The sequence below is a fragment of the Pezoporus wallicus genome, unplaced genomic scaffold (genome assembly GCF_028554395.1).
Source record: "Pezoporus wallicus isolate ANWC-B61680 ecotype Strahan unplaced genomic scaffold, APGP_CSIRO_Pwel_v1 contig_7545, whole genome shotgun sequence".
NCBI lineage: Eukaryota > Metazoa > Chordata > Aves > Psittaciformes > Psittacidae > Pezoporus > Pezoporus wallicus.
In genome coordinates this window covers 1,655,736-1,672,531 of record NW_026642398.1, presented here as the reverse complement: position 1 = coordinate 1,672,531, position 16,796 = coordinate 1,655,736, and the positions used below count along the sequence as shown (strand labels likewise).

The window sequence follows — 16,796 nt, the reverse complement described above, 5'->3', positions numbered from 1 at the left end:
AGAAAGGAAAACGTATCAAAACAAGATTAAACACACAACATTCAAAACATACAGAAAACATGAAATGTTAATGTTTCATTAGGGAAAAGTTTCTTACTGTAAGAGATAAAAGGAACATTAATTTCTGGATTTCCCACCCTTTTAAGAGTGCCATGCTGGATACAAGCTTGCTCACCAAATACCAGCTCAATTTCAACTGAAAAAAAGCCATGAAGTTGGAAGGCAGCTGATGTCCCCTGCAATCAGAACATCTTTTGGAAGCTGCTCTGTGGGTGGAAGTGTTGGTACCACCTACTGCCAATGGCAGGTTGACACCTCTGAAACCACACCATAAACACCCACTCAATTACAAGTGCTCTTACCTACAGAAGTTCTGCACCAACCCAGTGCATAAGGACTGGCCTGAGGAGTAAGTCGGAATTATAAAGCTAAAGAGACTGCGGCTCATAATCCCCTCCCTATGGATAAACCTTCCACATTCACTAATAAAGAACCACAGAATTGCTTAGGTTGGAAAAGACCTTTAAGATCGAGTCCAACTGTTAACATGGCACTACCAAGTCCACCACTAAACCATGTTCTTAAGTGCCACACCTACACATCTTTGAAATGCCTCCAGGGATGGTGACTCCAGCCCTGCCCTGGGCAGCCTGTTCCAATGCCTGAGCACCCTTTGGCGAAGGAATTGTTCCTCAGCTCCATCTAAACCTGCCCTGATGCAGCTTGAGGCCGTTTCCTCTTGTCCCATCCCTTGTTCCTTGGGAGCAAAGCGCAGCCCCCTCCTGGCTCCATCCTCTGTCAGGTAGCTGTAGAGAGCGATCAGGTCCCCCCTGAGCCTTCACTTCTCCAGACTGAACCCCCCAGGTCCCTCAGCCGTTCCCCATCACACTTGTGCTCCAGGCCTTGCACCAGCTCCATTGCCCTTCTCTGGCCCTGCTCCAGCACCTCAATGTCTCTCTTGTAGTGAGGAGCCCAGAACTTAACACAGGATTCAAGGTGAAGCCTCGCCAGTGCCCAGTACAGGAGGATGATCACTGCCCTGGACCTGCTGCCGCAGTGGTGCCGATACACACAGATCTAGCCTGTCCAAATCCCTCTGCAGAGCCTTCCTACCCTCGAGCAGGTCAACTCTCCAACCCAATTTGGTGTCATGAGGATGCACTCAATCCCCTCATCCAGATCACTGATAAAGACATTAGAACTGGCCCAATACTGAGCGCTGTAGAACACCATTTGTGACCAGGTAATGAAAGTAAGTTGCTACCATTAGTAAGTAGACTTTATAAGCTGAAGCAGTTAAGTGTCATCTACACATCCTGTGTTTCTGGACGATGCCGGCAGAGTCATTTAGTCATGTGTGCCACAGTCACCATGTTTTCCTCTTTCACATGTATTTACCTGTGGGGTTAAATACGTAACTGCCAAGTATTTTCAGTCTATTCAAACCTCAGAGATCTGCTCTGAGTGCAAATTGTGTTACAAGAACATAAAAGGCATGTCTGTGCGCAGATCTAAAACTGAATCCTCCAAGTTCTATGACTCCATCCAATACAAACACTAAAAACAGCATAAAGTGAACAGGTAAAGCCAGAACGACAGTGGCAAACTGAACAGGAAATATCCATTCTGCAAGAGAAGGCGCAGTGAACAGAAAGTGTATTTTTGGTACCAAACAAGGTGGTGGTTCTGTGGAACAAAGTAAGTGATCAAGCAATGAAAAGACTATCAAAGAACCATAGAATAGTTAGGGCTGGAAAGGACCTTAAGATCATCCAGTTCCAACCCCCCTGCCATGGGCACGGACACCTCACACTAAATCAATGTCACCCAAGGCTCTCTACAACCTGGCCTTGAACACTGCCAGGGATGGAGCATTCACAACCTCCCTGGGCAACCCATTCCAGTGCCTCACCACCCTCACAGAAAAGGACTTCCTTATGTCCAAACTAAACTTCCCCTGTTTCAGTTTTAACCCGTTACCCCTTGTCCTGTCACTACAGTCCCTAATGAAGAGTCCCTCCCCAGCATCACTTCAGATACTGGAAGGCTGCTCTGAGGTCTCCATGCAGCTTCTCTTCTCCAGGCTGAACAGCCCCAACTTTCTCAGCCTGTCTTCATAGGGGAGGTGCTCCAGCCCCTGATCATCCTCGTGGCCTCCTCTGGACTTGTTCCAACAGTTCCATGTCCTTTTTATGTTGAGGACACCAGAACTGCACACAATACTCCAGGTGAGGTCTCACAAGAGCATGAGCTTATGTATTTGCAATATGAACACAAGACTTCCATTAACAGCTTAGAAACAAGGTGGTAAGCAAGAGATTCAGCACATTGTTCTGTCATTTCCACTGGAACCATCATTCCAGTATTTGCATGTGTAACAGCAAACTTGAAGAGTAAATGGCACTAATCTCCTCCTTCCACCAAATCCCCAGGGAAAAAACACACACACTTCAATGAAAACCTGACAAGTCAGAAGTATTCACAATTCACATGTACCAGCTTTTGCTGTTTCTTACTTGCCACTATTATTACCCAGCCTGGATGTTCACAAGGCTAGGTTTCCAGTAAGTCTTATCTAGGAAGGTACTGCCAGATATTTACCTAACAAACTAATACATACTTCGTTGTCATGGTTTTACCAGGATATGACTCACTTCTGCCTGTTCCAAACCATGTATCCCAAAGAACAAACTGCTTCAGGTCACACCACATACAACATGTGCTTTTTACACATGACATCACGACAGTCAGAGCTATTCCTTTGGAAAGGTCAAGCAAAATGAAAGGATGTGTTAAAACCACCCTGAAATCAGAAGTCTGATTTGTAGACCTTTGCATACGATAAACTAAATAGAGATCCCACTTGGAGCACTGTGTGCAGTTCTAGTGTCCTCAAGGTAAGGACATGGAGCTGTTGGAACAAGCCCAGAGGAGGCCACAAGGATGCTCAGGGGCTGGAGCACCTCCTGTATGGAGACAGGCTGAGAACACTGGGGCTGCTCAGCCTGGAGAAGCTCCATGGAGACCTTAGAGCAGCTTCCAGTGTCTGAAGGTGGCTACAAGGATGCTGAAGAGGGACTCTTCATTAGGGACTGCAGTGAGAGGGACAATGGGTAACGGGTTAAAACTTAAACAGGGGAAGTTTAGATTGGATATAAGGAAGAAGTTCTTTACTGTGAGGGTGGTGAGGCACTGGAATGGGTTGCCCAGGGAGGTTGTGAATGCTCCATCCCTGGCAGTGTTCAAGGCCAGGCTGGACAGAGCCCTGGGTGACATGGTTTAGTGTGAGGTGTCCCTGCCCATGGCAGGGGGGTTGGAACTGGATGATCTTAAGGTCCTTTGTAACCCAAACCAGTCTACAATTCTATAAATAAGGGGAGCCCTGGTTTGTGTCCCCCTCCTGTTTTCTGTTTCCCACGCTACCAGTCTTCCATGTTCAGAAAATACCCTTTAAATTACTGTGTTTCTATGACTCAACTCAGAATTTACCAGATACTAAAGTCAGCGTATTTATTCTTGATAAAAATTGGTGCTTTTTTATTCACTTTGAGGTACTTTGGTTATTTCCCTTTTGAAGTGACAACACTGAAATCTACTCTTTTTTAAGCTACTCCACCGATTCCTCAGGGTGGTGAAAGTAGACAGAATATCTTGGGAAAAGAGAAATACAAACATCATCCAATACCAGAAAAGGAGAAATGAGAAAGGAGAAGCAATTAGTCACTATAAACATGAAATGTGAAGTTGATGAAAGGCTGACTAAGATTCAGAGCACTCCTAAAGTAAGAAGTTAAGCAAAAAAGCTACTGAAGAATAAAGACATCCACTCCTGCAAATAGAGATAGTCAGGAGACACCAAGTGACCCTCTGCTATTTCCTTTAGGTGAAAACATGGAGAGATCCTGGAGTGGCAATACTCTGAAGCTGAGATGCAAGGTAACAGCCTGAAGTCTCACTAGTGGCCTTGTTCATATGAAATGCAGAGCAGCCATATCTCCTCTGTTCTCAAGTGCATTCCTGAAGTAAGTGATATGGTTCTAGATCTAGACGCAAAAGAACTCTTAAAGTAGCAGGAAATAACTATTACTACCTGCCAAAGCTTAAGGAACAATAATACAATACAGGCTCCCAAACCACCAACTACAAGGAAGGTTGTAGGGAAACTCACACCAGAAAAGGGAGGTGGGGGGAAATATCCAACAAGGTATTTTAGCCACACTGAAATGAAAGAATATTCCAAACATCCATGTATGTCAGCCGCAATAAAAGCGGAAGTCAGAAATACCAAGTATAGTGAAGTAGAAAACTGAAGTTTGCAAACATAACCATTCACCCTGAGGAAGGGGGGTCACAAGGAATCAAAACCAGAATAGAAACAGATTCCTGTAATACTGTGGTTACCCAACTTCTCTACTCCTGCTAATAGCTGAACTACTTAAGACAAGGCAAAGCATCCCTACAGCAAAGATATTGCTTAAGACAAATCTTTATGTACTGCAGAAAACAGAACGTGAGGATAGAAAAATCACTGACATATCACTCCAAAGCCAGCACATCAGTCTGGAGACAATTTCCAGCCAGTTTAATAGGTGAGAAAACACCTTACAAATTCCCCCCATACACAGCAAGTTCCGTCCTGCACAGGTCTACCCATGTCTGTACCCTTCAGGCTGAACAGAAGGGTCATGAACCACAGAATGGTTTGGGTTGGAAGGGACCTTAAAGCTCATCCAGTTCCAACCCCCTGCATGGGCAGGGGCACCTTCCACTAGAGCAGGTTGCTCCAAGCCCTGTCCAGCCTGGCCTTGAAAACTATCAGGGATGGGGCAGCCACAGCTTCTCTGGGCACCCTGTGCCAGCACCTCAGCACCCTCAAAGAGAAGAACTTCTTCCCTATATCTAATCTCAGTCTCCCCTCTTTCAGTTTAAAGCCATTCCCCTTTATCCTATCCCTACCTGCTCTTATGAAAAGTCCCCATCAGTAAATGGGCAGTCAGAGCCAGACCAGCTCTAGGAAACTCAAGGAAGACGACAAAAGAAATTCTGGTTCAACACCCACTGTTTAAAAATGAGGTTTCTCAACAATAATTAGAAGGGAAGAACAAGCAAAATGCATCAACTAGAACCATTCTACCCAGAATAAAACCCTGTGTGAAAGCGAGATCTTAGCTCTTCCACATACCTTAAGTTGCCTTTCCAGCTCTCAGCAGCAGGTGCTCAACACAGGGTGAAACATGAAATCTGAAATGAAACATTTAGACTTGATTAGGGCATTTTCCTGACCAAAGCAGTCAAATATGCATCAGATTTACAAGCAAATAACTGATATTCTTAGTATGAAGACACATAACCTCACAAAGCAACGAGCTGCACCACATCACCTTCTTTACAAGGGAAGTTGATTTAGCTGGAAGTCCTTAGGGCTAAACCCAACAAAACCAGATAAACAGAATTAAAACCCATGAATGAAGCCAGAAGCCTACTCTGAACTCAAGCAGATACCCCACAAACCCTGCACATCCCATCACAGTAAACCAACAATTCCACAGGCTGTAGTATGGGTTTGGGATTTTGAAGAAGGGGGAGGGTTAAAGGAGGATTCTGAAGTGGACCTTCAATATAGTTCACACACATTTAATGGCAAGAACAATTCAGCAAGCGCTGAAAACCCTGATGCATGATTCAAAACATGAGCGGCATCCAGAGCTAGAATTAGAAAGTGCTTCCCTGGAGGAAAACAAAAGGCATGCGGGAGGAACGAGTGAAAAGCATTTATTTCCTCCGGGTACGTGCATCAGAGGACAGCCAAGCCAGTTCTTAGCTGAAGTAACAAATATAGACAGATGTAGCTCAGCACACACACAGAGCACACTGTCCAGAAAGAGTTGTGGGGTTGTTCTTAAAGGAACTGATGAACCTGAAAGAACTCCAGTGCCGAGTTACCTACAGAGGCAGCTTGGCTACTTCACAGGCTACATTTGCTTTTGCCTCTCTAACAAATACACACCACAGGGACAAAGGCAATACCAGCAGAAAGCTCAAGCTTATGTGTTAAGCACTCAGAAATCAACGTTTAAGTACTGTTTCTCAAGCTTAATTCACTTCAGCTACTTCAGGTTTTCCCACAAAGGCCATCTATAGATTTCCACACAGGAATGTGATGAGATAAAGTACACAGAAAAGTTTAAATAAAACATGGAGACCTTTTTAAAGGCTGTAACAAACTGACAAACATTTGTAGATGAAAGGCACAGAAAGGAGCCAGACACTCACCTGAAACACCCATCCACACCACAGGGAAAACTACCACTGAGAACTTGAAGTGCTTTTTGGTGGCACACAAGAGGCCTGGCACTGCCTCAGAATACTGATGCTGAAGTTAACATGGTATCTGTTGATCAGGCAACTGTCCCATCACATCTACCAGAGTGAGGGGCCAACAACAGCCCTCCCCAGAAACACATCTGCTCCGAATATTTTTATGGAATCATCAGTCATGATTTGGAACAATTTGTTCATCACTGGTGCTCTTACTCAACAGGAATGACACCAGGGAGAGCTCTTTATGAAAAGTCCTCAGCAAGTGTGCTGATGACACCAAGCTGTGCGGTGTGCTTGACACACTGGAGGGAAGAGATGCCATTCAGAGGGTCCTGGACAGGCTTGAGAGGTGGCCAATGCCAGCCTCATGAAGTTCAACAGTGCCAAGTGCAAGGTCCTGAACATGGGTCAAGGCAATGCTAAGCACAAGCCCAGGCTGGGCAGAGACTGGATTGAGAGCAGCCCTGAAGAGAAGGACCTGAGTGTTGGCCAATGAGAAGCTCCCCATGACCCAGCTTCAGTGCGCGCTTGAGCCCAGAACCTCCCCCTGTGCTGGGCTGCACTCCCAGAGTGTGAGCAGCAGCTCAGGGAGGGGATCCTGCCCCTCTGCTGTGCTCTGGGGGGAGACCCCCCTGCAGTCCTGATCCAGCTCTGGGGCAGCAGCACAAGAGGGACATGGAGCTGTTGGAGTGAGTGCAGAAGAGACCATGGAGATGCTGCGAGGGCTGGAGCAGCTCTGCTCTGGAGCCAGGCTGAGAGAGCTGGGCTGGGTCAGCCTGGAGAAGAGAAGGCTCCTGAAGGGGAGACCTGAGAGCAGCTCCAGTGCCTGAAGGGGCTGCAGGAAACCTGGAGAGGGGCTTTGGACAAGGGCCTGGAGGGACAGGACAAGGGGAATGGCTTTAACCTGAAAGAGGGGAGATTTAGATTAGATACAGGAAAGAAGTTATTCCCTGTGAGGGTGCTGAGGCGCTGGCACAGGGTGCCCAGAGAAGCTGTGGTTGCCACATCCCTGGCAGTGTTCAAGGGCAGGTTGGACACAGGGGCTTGGAGCAACCTGCTCTGTTGGAAGGTGCCCCTGCCCATGGCGGGGGTTTGGAACTGGATGAGCTTTAAGGTCCCTTCCAACCCAAATCACTCCTGAGACCACTTCTCAGATTTAGAAACATGAGCAGTTATTGATTCAATTAAAGATGTTTTCTGATACAGCAAAAGTTGTCTTTAATTCCCAAGGCCGATAGTAATGACCGTTCCCTCCTATGGGAAGTTACATCAATAGCATCCTTAAAGCATTTGTTAAAGTAATTGTGTGATACCATGGGACTTACATCCAACATCCAAAATGAGCCATATACTAGAAAAATATTATCCAAATGCTTAAGCATCAATAATATTACATTTTCCACACAAGTTACTCTACTGCTTTTCAACAGAACTACCCATGTGTGTAAACTCAGTGTACAAACACGCAGCACTGTGACGTGATGCTGGATGGCAACCCTGAAGTACTGATAAAGGGCCTCTCTTCTGGTCATTAGCTACTACAAGAGTAATGCAGTCAGAGATGATCCGAGAACAGCATCCTCCCATCTCCCCTACACTGACAGCCATTTCTAGGCCTGTCTTCCCAAGATTCACTTTCACAGGTTATTCACTGATCCATTTCATTCATTAGCTACTGAGGAAGCAGTGACAAGGACTCTCCTACACTTCAGTCTGACCAGTTGTAACACTTCTTAAAGCATCAATTACTCTCATTCTAATAGGGACAAATGCTGAAAGCTCCCAAAGTGGTTAAAAGGAGCCTGAACACAAGAAGTGGTTTGGGTTAGGTAAAATATTGTGCTTTTATTTCCATTTTCTGCAGGAAAAAACATGATCCCTTGTAAATTAATTTCTCCACAATAAATACATATACTCCACAATAAATAAATATATATGTGCACCCTGGGAAAAAACACCCAACAACTTTCCATAGGTTTGAAATCTCTCTACCTTTCTCCACGAGAAAAGGTTTTCAGTAAATTGAAAATATTTAATGTTAAACTTAACACATTTCTGGTAGTGGAAAACTATTTTTTTTCAACTTTTCCCAACTGGCTGCAAGTCACCCATCTGGTCCAGTTTTATTTGTTTCCTTTGCTTTTGTTACTCACTTTTATGACTTTCCTATTTTCCTCTTAAAAAGCACGCATAATCCTACCTGGGTTTCAATTAGATGATAGAGCATCTTTCTTGTACATCTAAACCTCCACAGAAGGTGTCTGAAATTTGAAGTCTCCCAGTATAACCCCACTTCCTCTCCAGTCTGACTTCTTCACCTTTTAACCACACTGTTATAGCCCAAGTGTGGAAAAAAGGGGCAAACCTCAATAAGATCTCAAATCCACATAGTATTAGGAACACAAACTAAAGGAGTCCACACACACTATCACCTCTTATTCGTGAAAGTCACTGCACAAAATCAGCTATAAAGGATATAAAGGAAGATTTAACAACACAAGTTCAACACAAAACTGCTGTAACCCAGACTCAGTCCTAAACACTATTACATTTCAAGTGACAGCTGTGCATTAAGTACTCACTTTATATGCACATGGGCACCTGGTTTCCTCCCCCTCCCCATTTCATTTTGACTGTGTTTCAAATCCTTTTCAAGACTCACTACTTTCATCTTGCCTTTCTAACACCAACCTTGACTAAGTACCCACAAGGTCTTGCTTTATTTTACTCCTTCTATCAACTTCAGGAGTCAGGTATTAAAGCAAATGTGGCTTACATACATTTATTTTCACAACTCACTGCAGTTCAGTTCCATAGTTCCAGTCTGATCTGCTGCTTGGTATAATATGACCAATGTTCCCACTCCCCCTGGGAATACTGCAGTTCAGGATGTATTTCAACAGAACAAAAGAAAAAACTTTAATGCAAATCCCATTTATCTCCAAAAGGCCATACAAATAAATACATTAAACTCCAGAACCTGTTTCCTAGCAAGGGAAACTCCTGTGTTTCTGATTATGAAACAGTTTAAAGGTTCTGTTTGCCTTTAAGAGACAAAAAAGCTGACTCAGTTGTAAAATGAAGCCAGTGATACACACTGCCTTGAAGAATTCCCTCTCCTCTTTTGCTGAAAGGAGAACAAGGCACAGAAGTAGCTGTTGAAAGAACTGAACCAGCATGAGAGGAGCAGAACTGCCGTCACACAAAGGAACTCGCACCCTTCTACAGAGGCTGAAGAACCAGGCAGGGGCTTGTAGCATATAACACAACTAAACTTTCACTTTATTTAAAGCCCCATTCTGGGAATTCAACATCTATGTATGCTGCACACCACCTTCTAAAGGAAGCCACGTGGTGGCTTAGTGATTTCATAGAGGTAACATATCTTCATAAATAAGGGAATGAAATCCCAAGTACTAAAGCTAGATTTAGTGCTAAAGGGGGTTCAGAACTAAATGATCTTAAGTTCTTTTCAACCCAAACCATTCTATGATTTCTTGTAATGATTAAATATTGACATGAACTCTAGGCAGAAGGTGGAACACAAATGCACTCGGTGTTATACCCTGCTCCTTCTTTAACTCCATCCTTCAACTAGGTTTCACAGGAGCTTTTTGTTCTTTGTATTTCCATCCACAGCCTGAGAAATACCAGTCATAAACTCAATCTAATTCAGAATATTCCCACAGGAGAAGCACATGCCATATACTTTCTGTTCCCCCCATTTCTCTTCTAAAATTGAATCTTTAAACAGTGCCATCAAATACATGGGCAAAATGAAAGGACTATTACCCACTTCTGGAAATGGATTGATTTTTCCTGACAACCACAGATATTCAATATGTCCTAAACAATTTATACACACTAAGGTGTATGACAACAGTGCCATACTCTCCTTGGAGGAGATCCCCTCACTACTGGATGAAGTCCCACAGTTTACAAAGTCAATGCAAAAGAAGAAATCCACATAAAGCTGAAATTATCACATTATCTTGATAATGAAGATCTCCTGCCCAGTCTGACCAGGTGCTTTCATAACTGATTCAGCAGAGTTTAATACAAATGACACGAGGCTTCCCCTTGCCTCCATAGGGTTGGGGGGGATTAAATGACTTTTAGTTTCCCAGACCACAGCAAGCAGCTTACAAAAGTTGCATAGATGAACAATTAGCCTCACCTTTTAGCTTGAAGGCTCCCTGGAAACTCAGATGTAGCACTGATTCCAGCAGGTTGTGCCTCTCAATTTCGACAGTGCTTAAAAAGCTCTCAGATCTAGGGGTTTATCCACTTTCAACACCTCCAACGCAGGGGTGCGTCATTACACCCGCTTCCAGCAGAGGCTGTATTGAGCACAGCCATGCACACCATTCCATACCCACTGTCACTGAAGATTACTTAATTCTCTTTCCCAATCTCAGGAGTGACTTACTCCTTCCATGACAAAACAGCCTGACTTGCTTTAAAACAGATTCACTGGATTTACAACTACAAGGAAGCTACTGGTGCAACACCAAAACACAAACTATTGCATCAAAGAGTGAAAGAGAGACATAAAAATATAGCTTCACCAGAAGTTCCTATTACTCTGAAAGCAAAGCTCAGTTTATTAATAGATAAAATATACCACTAATTAAAGTGTGATACCAAAAGGAATAAGAAAAGCCATCATCTAAGGCTACTTTCTTGCACAGGAAGTTAATGCACATACATCTTGCATGTTTTCTTCCATTAAATCTGTAGGTGTCTATATTGCTCTTTATGGTAACCTGGTTTTCAAGCCACATCCAGATAACATCTGATTCCAAACACGAGCATGACCCTTTCATTTACCGAAAATAATCATCTCTCCATGACCTTTACAGCCAGCCATAAGTGAGAACAGCATTCCAAAGAAAATACAAGCTGCTTTGCCTGCAACAGATCACATCAAAGCTGCACAGACCCAGGCAACCGCTAGGAAGAGAACAGAGAGGAATCACTTACAAGAGCTCAGAGAAAACAGTTGCTGGAGTTGCTGTTGACTACTTTTTGCTATCAGTGTTCACCTGAAAATAACAATCCCATGTTCTCTTACCTGTTCACATCACTAAAGTCACTGCTGCAGAGGTCTCGAGAGGCCATACTGTCAGTGTGCCACCCCCGAGGCAGGGATCAACAGCATTTCTTTTCTGACATGCCTGATTTGTTCTTAAAGACCATCAGTGACAAAGTCCCCCTCTGTAATGTATTCCAATGGTTTGTTGTTCTCAGCATTAGAAGTCTTCCTCCCAAATCAATAATCCAAGTCTTCAGTCCTATTGAGTCAACTATTTCTTGGTTTAGCCCCCATAAGCCTTTTTCTTCATTCTTGTAGTAGCCTGATGTATTTGTGTAACTGAAAACTACGCGGAGATGAAAAGTTAACATCTTCATGCTTTCAGTTCTTGTGCATCACATTCTTAGGTATCTTCTGTTACCAAAAGTATCCAAGAGAGGAAAACCCCTTCTCCATGTACAGTGCCCAAAACTGAAATCCCAACTAAATCCCAACAGAACAGGTACTCCAAGTACTCACCCTGTTGCTACAGCACAGCTCTGCAGCAGCAGAACAAGGTTAATCACAAACTGAGCACCAATGAATCAATAACCTGCACATCACAGTTTCACTCTTGTAGGGCTTGAGAAGTTTGTTTTGAGCACGTATTTGAACACCACAATTCAAAATGCACTAAACAATAGGAAGAGAAGCTGTAGAGTTGAGAGACACCAGAACTAGCACAGAAAACGGCCAGCTTTGTGACTTATACAAACTCTAGTGAAAATTAAAAGAATTAATAAACCAACTGGAATATGGAAGCATCTACTTTAGTTATTTAAGCCTCAAATAGAAAATGAGCCCTGATAAGAGTTCGGAATTCCTTCTTTAACAATTAATTAACAGGATTCCCATGATGGTGCTGTTACCACCAGTCAGAACAGAAACTGCCATTTGTAACACTTGTTAAGAGCTTCACTGCAGGCAAAAGCCCCTTCCATATCTGCAGCATGTAAAGGTCTCCTGAGTGAAGGCTGGCGATGGAAAACAAGTTTAAAACATTACAAAATTCAAGTCTTCAATGCAATTAAAACTGGAATTTAAGAGATTAAAACTCTCCAACTTGTGGATTGGGAGGTGCATCTTTATATGTTTATTCTCAACCAGCTTTTCCCCCCCCCCCCCATGAAACTGAGTGCATTTATTTAGTAAGTGCAAATGCAGTTCTGAATCAGGCATCACGAAAGGTTAATGAATACACTGACAAAGGTGAATTAATTGCAACAGCCATGCCAAGGCTCATCCCAAGCAGAAAGACGGCACCTTAAATGAAGAACTTTGATCCCACATCATGGTTCCTCCTTCTCCTCGTGAGGGGTACTTCAGATCTCTCTACAGAAAAGCACTTCAGGATGAACCCTGAGCAAAGCACTGTCCATATTTTATGGAGGAATAAACAACAGCACAGCAGTTGAATTACTTTAGTCATCAAAAGGAAAAGAAGGAGGCAGAAATACAATTCTTGCCTCTTGACCTCCTATACTGCAGTTGTATCAGTGTTTCCCATCTCTTCCCACCACTGGTTAACAAAAGCAGCGGTATCAGGCACAAGAGTCTGAGGCACTGGCAAAAATACAAGAACACCACCATCAAGTTCTTGCACTTGCTGGGGAAAACAGTGAAGAAAGAGACATAAGGACTAATGAATTCAAGTATGAAGTTTAACTCTTTACAGGTAGTTCAAACAACTGAGCTACGAAGGTAGCTGTTATATGCTCCTTTGGTGTGCTACTGCCTGGAGTGTAAAATCAATTATGAAGAAGCATCTCTGCCTTTAAACAGCTTCTACTGCAGAAGAGCAGCAGTGAAGAAGCAAAGGGGATGAAGGAGCAATCTCCTAAAACCTGAGGTATAAGCAGGCTTAAGAACCACAAGAGCATTCAGCCACTAGCAAAAGGAATTTCTGCTTGAAGAGTATTAGGAATAGCAAAGGAAAAAACATGGTAAACAGCTTGGGGAATTAACCAAAAATGAAAAGGAACGGTGCTCTTTGAAACAGTGACTTCATTTTTCTCCTTTCTGGATTAACCTTTACTTAGAATAGGCGGCCAATAAAAAATTCAGTCTCCTAAACCAGAATACAATTCTTCCCCCCTCAAAGGAAAGATTACAACTGCCTAGTCCAAAAAAGGAAATCAGGAACAGATACCTACATGAAAACAAGAAAATACCACCACATCTTATGCTTTCACGGTATGTTTCATAGAAAAAAAAAACAACACATTTAAAGATTGCCTAAAAATCAGTAAGAATAAATTCTCTTTCCAAGATCACAGAATTTCTGGATCTCAATGCTACAGAGTATTACTGAGGACAAACTTGCCCCAGTGTTCACAACTAACATACAACCTACAGCAGACAGGATGCAACGGGCATTGACTGATATAAATCACCACTGGGTCTTACTCAGACACTGAGATTTAAAAGTCTCACTAGTACCTTCAGTAGCAGGAATGCTGAAGGCAATGCTAGGAAATGCAGTATCAAATGTTGATGGACTGGAGACTTCCTGGCTATTGTACATCCCATGGACTGTATCAGTAAATACTCCTGGCAGCGTTAAGAAAGGTCTGGGGAGAAGAGCCGAGTACCTGGTTAAAAAGGCTCCTTCAGACCTGTCAAACGTCATCATTTAGCTCATCCTGAGCTTCTGCTGAACTAGACTTCTCTTATTCCCTGCAAGCAAATTATTTGCTATCCCAGCAGCAAGGAAACAGGAAAGAGCACAGCTCCCTCTTCCCATATGAGAATAAGTAAATAAGAAAATCAGCTGCTGCTTCAAATCCTTCCCAGGAACTTCAATGGGACTAAAGGAAAAATCGTCTCTGCTTTCCAAAGACACTTCCCAGCCCCAGATGGTCCTTTCCCTCTCCCCTCCCCCAACCCCAAATCAAACAAAAGCAGGAATTGCACATTTTCATGTGGGTAAACAATGAGAACCCCATGCCTGGCAGCAGGAAGCAGGAACAGTTCACAGGCACTGGAGCCCTCTGACCTCTTTCTTACTGTCCCCAACAGTGCAAACGGCTCCAGCTCTATCCCTACATCTGCAAAGGCAACAGAAATGCCTCATTTAAGGGCTCTTGACATATACACTGTCTAAATGCTTCTAAATTTATTGTTCATCAACGTATCTACAACAATAGCAGCAAGAAAGATGTAATCTCCTACTACGGTATCCAGGACAACTGATGCACGTGTTTGGTTATACACATTTGCTCAAAAGAAAGGCAATTAGTTCAGGGTCTTAAAATGAGTTAAATTACAGCTCCACGGGTGCGGAAAGGGTCAAGATTAATTTTATGGATTAAGCTCTAAACTGACCTATATTAAACTCAATGAAGTTGTAAGCCTGCAGGAAAAAGGAAACCAAGTTGAGTGCTTCTCAGCTCCCCTTCCCAGTGGGAAAGAAAGCACTCTGGTGCACTGGGAAGCCAACAAAAACTACCAAACCTTTTCTACATGTCCTTTCTGCACTGAGCATGATAAAAAAGGGCAGAGGACCAGTGTGGAGAGTGGAAAAAAACAGTCTTGAAGTCACAGGGAACAAAGGAAATCCAGTACAGGAGAGTGTTACCAGTTCAACCATGGACTGCTGCAGATCTGAAGACAATTTAGCTCTACCCATAGCCAACACTGATGTAAAGGAATCATCAGCTGTTCTCTACAAAAGCCTGGTGCCATCAGCTTTTGTTATTTACCTCTTCCATGCTGATTTCTACTTGACACAAGTTGTATTCAAATGTTGTAAACCAGATTTCAGAAGCTATTTTCCAATCCCTTCTTCATCTACTGACATCACCAGTGATGTGCTCCTCCAGATTTCAAGTACTGTTAGAGCCAGAGAGCATTTGGTTTATATGGTTCTGCCATCCCTGAGACTATTTCTTTCCTATACACAATTCCCTGTGCCAACTCCCTCCAACAGCCACCGATTTAGCTTTCAGAACATCCCTTTGCAAGTTTTCATAGTTTACACCTTCCAGCACAAGACATCACAACTGTCTCATGTCTGCTTTAACAGAGGAAATCAGATCAAGCCACATCTGAAGCATTTTGTGGTTTTGGTTCTTTGATGATTTTTATTTGTGAGGTTGGGGTTGGGTTTTCTTAAATCATTTTCTGTTCATGAACACCTAACACTCAAAAGTTCCCCCAACTGCAAGACTCACATCCAACTGTCAGGAACACTAACTGCTGAGCAAGCATCAAACTCCCACCTTCAGAAACTTATACAGTAGAAAGAACATGAAGTTGCAAAGGAACAGGACAGGGAAAATAAACATTTAAGTCTAAAGCATAAAACCTGAAGGTTTTTAAACAGTTCAGTTCCTAAACAGCCACTTTCTTCAACAGCTCATCTGAATATGGAGAGCAGGACATGAAAAATGAGAGCTTTTACATTACTAGATCATCTCCACAGAAGTTCTTGTTCTCCCACCCCAAGGAGACTACTTAAAACCAGATTATCTATCCGAATATCACGTTCTCCATTTAATTTCCCATTCCTTCAACTTCCTGCCCTTCTAACAGACACAATAAAACACATTCATTGAATGCTGTGGTAAAACACACTGGGCTTTGGAGGTCCGTAAGTGGCAGTCACATAAAAACCAAGAGACTCACTTGAACTTGCTACCAATTCACAAACTCCGAACTTGCAGTTCATCTGCATTAAGCTCTAGGGGTTCTTCAAACACTTCAAAACAAAACAGACAGCTTTTAAGTACACAGTAACTATCATGTAGCAGTTACCATTCAGAGAGACAATCACTGTTGTTCAGGTGCTAAATAATTACATCAAAATTAAGAGGTTTAGAGTGTTCCTAAATCATTTCTGTTGTTTCGTACAAGAGCTGAAAGTAAGAATTTGCTTATTGCAGTTTTTAACATCCTGACCTTTAATTCAAACCTTTCCAACAAATTCAGTCAATATGTTCATGTCTTCATGTTACTCAGCAATGGCACTTAAAACTTTAGATTTACAATAACAGGAGATGAGAGGAAACCCAGATTCAGCCTGGAAACCACATCCAATGGAGCTAAATCAGTGTCACATTTGAAGTTTCAGTGACAGCTGTCTGAAATGAAGACTCAAATGTACATAAACCCCATGTTTTCACTGCTTGTATCCCAGAGTGGCAGCTGTTACACAAGGAAAAAAAAAGAGCTAGAGCACAAATACTACCATAAGAGTGTCCTTTTTACATACTTTCTACCAACGTATTGAAATTCATCCAGAACATGAGTACAGAGGCACCTTCTGCAATAATCTACAGCAAATGTAAAGCTACAAATGTTCAATTTAAGATAAAAAGACTAAAAACATTTGAGCTTTGAATAAACAAATTTTACAGCAAATTACAACCTACTTATAGGTACCAATACTCAAAACATGACT

General features: G+C 42.9%; 1 protein-coding gene across 2 annotated transcripts in view; it reads right to left on the bottom strand.

Moving 5' to 3' along the window:
• Window positions 1–16,796, bottom strand: part of PTK2 (protein tyrosine kinase 2) — a 201,516-nt gene that overhangs the window by 182,243 nt on the left and 2,477 nt on the right. For both annotated transcript variants that reach the window (XM_057429733.1, XM_057429734.1), the window contains exon 2: window positions 5,183–5,241. The gene's annotated coding sequence lies outside the window, so the exon portion shown is untranslated. The remainder of the gene's footprint in view (window positions 1–5,182; window positions 5,242–16,796) is intronic.